Here is a 5,132-nt window from a genome sequence, read left to right on the forward strand (position 1 = left end):
AATTCCTAGAGATTATACATTGAGCAGTCAGAGCATTAGGAACACCTCCTTGCCCTCAGAACAGCCTCAATTGGTCAGGGTGTCTCAATCTATGTCATGGAAAGAGCATGAAAAAGCAAAAACCTACAGGATGGTAGCTCTCCAGGAACCCTGCAATACATACAGTATATTATGAAGGCACACAACTTTCACTGGGGACGGAGACTGTTTCAGGCAGCGGGATTTAGGACCACCCGGACACCACAGAGAGGGCGGAAAGGCTGTGTGAAGGCAAAGCTTCTGAAAGGCTGGCTGGACCAGCACGGGAGAGTTGAACAGAGGCAGCTGCAGAGCAAGCAGAGCAGCAACTGGCTACTCTTTAGTTGACTGATGTAGCTGACAAGGTAACTGCTGTATAACTTAAAAGAAACAAAACTAAACTAGTGTTTTTTCCCAGTGCTGAGCTAATATTGTAATTGATATGCAACGTTAGCTAATATTTCATCCCCTCTTAACTGGGGTGAATGAATTAGATAGCTACTGTAGCTACCACAGTCAGTTCAGCTCTAGCCTCTAGAAACTAGTTTTTCAACCACTCCACAAATTTCTTGTTAACAATCTATAGTTTTGGATAGGACATCTACTTTGTGCACGACACAAGTAATTCTTCCAACAATTGTTTACAGACAGAGTGAATTAGAAGTGAAATAATCTATCACAATTCCACTGGGTCAGAAGTTTAAATTCACTAGGTTGACTGTGCCTTTTATCAGCTTGGAAAATTCCAGAAAATGATGTCATGGCTTTAGAAGTTTCTGAAAGGCTAATTGACATCATTTGAGTCAATTGGAGGTGTACCTGTGGATGTATTTCAAGGCCTACCTTCAAACTCAGTGCCTCTTTGCTTGACATCATGGTAAAATCAAAAGAAATCAGCCAAGACCTTAGAATGTAAATTGTAGACCTCCACAAGTCCAGTTCATCCTTGGGAGCAATTTCCAAATGCCTGAAGGTACCACGTTCATCTGTACAAACAATAGTACACAAGTATAAACACCATAGGACCACACAGTCGTCATACCGCTCAGGAAGGAGATGCGTTCTGTCTCCTAGAGATGAACATATTTTGGTGCAAAAAGTTCAAATCAATCCCAGAACAACAGCAAAGGACCTTGTGAGGATGCTGGAGGAAACAGGTACAAAAGTATCTATGTCCACAGTAAAACGAGTCCTATATCAACATAACCTGAAAGGCCACTCAGCAAGGAAGAAGCCACTGCTCCAAAACCGCCATAAAAAAAGCCAGACTATGGTTTGCAACTGCAAAGATCGTACTTTTTGGAGAAAAGTCCTCTGGTCTGATGAAACAAAAATTGAACTGTTTGGCCATAATGAACATCTTATTGTTTGGAGGAAAAACGGGGAGGCTTTAAGCCGAAGAACACCATCCCAACCGTGAAGCAAGAGGGAGGCAGCATCATGTTGTGGGGGTGCTTTGCTGAAGGAGGGACTGGTGCACTTCACAAAATAGATGGCTTCATAAGGAAGGAAAATGATGTGGATATATTGAAGCAACATCTCAAGACATCAGTCAGAAAGTTAAAGCTTGGTCGCAAATGGGTCTTCCAAATGGCCATTGACCCCAAGCATACTTCCAAAGTTGTGGCAAAATGCTTAAGGACAACAAAGTCAAAGTATTGGAGTGGCCATCACAAAGCCCTGACCTCAAACCTATAGAAAATGTGTGGGCAGAACTGAAAAAGCGTGTGCGAGCAAGGAGGCCTACAACCTGACTCAGTTACACCAGCTCTGTTAGGAAGAATGGGCCAAAATTCACCCAACTTATTGTGGGAAGATTGTGGAAGGCTACCTGAAATGTTTGACCCAAGTTAAACAATTTAAAGGCAATGCTACCAAATACTAATTGAGTGCATGTAAACTTCTGACCCACTGGGAATGTGATGAAAGAAATAAAAGATTAAATACATCATTCTCTCTACTATTATTCTGACATTTCACATTCTTAAAATAAAGTAGTGATCCTAACTGACATAAGGCAGGGATTTTTTTACTAGGATTAAATATCAGGAATTGTGAAAAACGGAGTTTAAATGTATTTGACTAAGGTGAATGCAAATTTCCGACTTCAACTGTTGCTATGTGAGATGGCTATTATTACTATCTAACAGCTGTTTGTATGGAAATGTTTTGTAGACTTTTTGTCCCGTTTCAACAGAAGTAAATGAATTTAGCTAGCTTTCGCCACTCGATATATTGTTAGAGAGAGCTGGCCAAAACTAGGTAGGGATTATTTTTGCCTCATTCACACTAGACCTGAATCAAACGATGAAACCAGCGGGCAAATGATTGAAGACCTATAATTCTGACATTTCTTTTGTGCAATGTGAGTTTTTATTAGAGTCAGGATAGCAATATAATGTTATCGATTTGTCAGTTTCCCTAGCTAATTGCCTACTTTCAACACTAACACAGTAATAAACAGCTCTACAGGCTTCACCGTCAGTACACAATACTATGATCATCATGTCTTAACAGGATCAGATGGTGACATGTGTCCCAGTAAGGGTCAAACAGCCAGTCTACAGAGCTCAGGTGAATTTTGTAGAATACTAACAATAACAATATCAGTGAATGATACAAAGTTCCATCTTGAGTTGATGGTTGGACCTACAGTAGCTACAGGACAGCTTATTACAGTCTGGGATCTGGTTCAATTACTGAACCATTGATTATATTCTTGGAAAATATAATGTATAAATGTTCACCAAGTAAATCTTTGTCATGCCTCATCTTAGGAGGATCAGATTGTGACGGGTCTCAGCAGGGTCAAGCAGCCAGGGAAGTCCAATCTGTGATGGAGCAGAGGTGAATTTTTGCAGATACAACACTTTATTCTCTTTGTGCAGCAACACTGGGCAACCCAGATGGTTCAAAGATTTAAACTATTGTATAGCAGTCTGACAAACCTCCAAAGTTGATTTCAAACTGTAACAAGTGTTGTTGGAGGCTTTTCCTGATGACACAAAGCATGTCAAATCTAAATGTGAGGAAGACATGATAGAAGCTATTGATGATAAATTGATACAGATATGTTTGAATGCCCAGTCATGTTCATAATGTTCAAAATCTCAGACACACAGGGCATTCGGAAAGTACTCAGACCCCTTGACCTTTTCCACATTATGTTACATTACAGCCCTGTTCTAAGATTTATACAATAATCTTTTCCCCTCATCAATCTACACACAATACCCCGTAATGACTTACCGAAAACAGGTTTTTAGATTGTTTTGCAAATGCATTAAAAATGCTAAGCAGAAATACTTTATTTACATAAGTTTTCAGACCCTTTGCTATGAGACTCGAAATTGAGCTCAGGTGCATTCTTTTTCCACTGATCATACTTGAGATGTTTCTACAACTTGATTGGAGTCCACATGTGCTAAATTCAATTGATTGGATATGATTTGGAAAGGCACACACCTGTCTATATAAGGTTCCACACAGTTGACAACGCATATCAGAGCAAAAACCATGCCATGAGGTCGAAGGAATTGTGCGTACAACAGGATTGTGTCGAAGCACAGATCTGGGGAAGGGTACTAAAATATTTCTTCAGCATTGAAGGTCCCCAAGAACACAGTGGCCTCCATCATTCTTAAATGAAAGAAGTTTGGAACAACCAAGAATCTTCCTAGAGTTGGCCAAACTGAGCAATTGGGGGAGAAGGGCCTTGGTCAGGAGGTGACCAAGAACCCGATGTTCACTCTGACGGGGCTTCAGAGTTCCTCTGTGGAGATGGGAGGACCTTCCAGATCGACAACCATCTCTGCATCACTCCACCAATCAGGACAGACGGAAGCTACTCTTCAGTAAAAGGCACATGACAGCCCGCTTGGAGTTTGTCAAAAGGCACCTAAAGGACTCTCAACCCCTGAGAAACAATATTTTCTGGTCTGATGAAACCAAGATTGAACTATTTGACCTGAATGCCACGTGTCACATCTGGAGGAAACCTGACACCATCCCTATGGTGAAGCATGGTGGTGTCAGCATCATACTGTGGGGATGTTTTTCAACGGCAGGGACTGGGAGACTAGTCAGGATCGAGGGAAAGATGAAAAGAGTAAAGAACAGAGAGATCCTTGATGAAAACCTGTTCCAGAGTGCTCCTGGACCTCAGACTAGGGTGAAGGTTCACCTTCCAACAGAACATCGACCCTAAGCACACAGCCAAGAGAACGTAGGAATGGCTTCGGGACAAGTCTCTGAATGTCCTTGAATGGCCCAGCCAGAGCCCGGACTTGAACCAAATCGAACATCTCTGGAGAGGCCTGAAAATAGCTGTGCAGCGACAATCCCCATCCAACCTGACAGACCCTGAGAGGATCTGCAGAAAAGAATGGGAGAAACTCCCCAAATACAGGTGTGCCAAGCTTTTAGTGTCATACCCAAGAAGACTTGGGGCTGTAATCACTGCCAAAGGTGTTTTAACAAAGTACTCAGTAAAGAGTCTGAATACTTATGTAAATGTAATATTGTTTTTTAAAAACATTTCTAAAAACGTTTTTTTACTTTGTCATTATTGGGTATTGTGTGTAGATTGATGGAGGGGGACAATTTAATACATTTTAAAATAAGGCTGTAACACAACAAAATGTGGAAAAAGTCAAGGGGTCTGAATACTCTCCGAATTCAGTGTACATTCCTGCAGTTTGTGACCATCAATAGAATGTACTATATGCAAGTGTAACTGAATAACATTGACTCAGAAACTGCCTCTGGAAGCAACATCAGGACACAAACTGTTCATCGGGAGCTTCATGAAATGGGTTTCCATGGCCGAGCAGCCGCACACAAGCCTAAGACCACCATGCGCAATGCCAAGCTTCTTCTGGAGTGGTGTAAAGCTCGCCGCCATTGAACTCTGGAGCAGTGTAAACGTTATCTGGAGTGATGAATCGCGCTTCACCATCTGACAGTCCGACGGACAAATCTGGATTTGGCGGATGCCAGGAGAACGCTGCCTGCCACAATGCATAGTGCCCGCTATAAAGTTTGGTGGAGGAGGAATAATGGCCTGGGGCTGTTTTTCATGGTTCGGGCTAGGCCCCTTAGTTCTAGTGAATGGA

The sequence above is a fragment of the Oncorhynchus keta genome, chromosome 6, assembly GCF_023373465.1.
Source record: "Oncorhynchus keta strain PuntledgeMale-10-30-2019 chromosome 6, Oket_V2, whole genome shotgun sequence".
NCBI classification, from domain to species: Eukaryota; Metazoa; Chordata; class Actinopteri; order Salmoniformes; family Salmonidae; genus Oncorhynchus; species Oncorhynchus keta.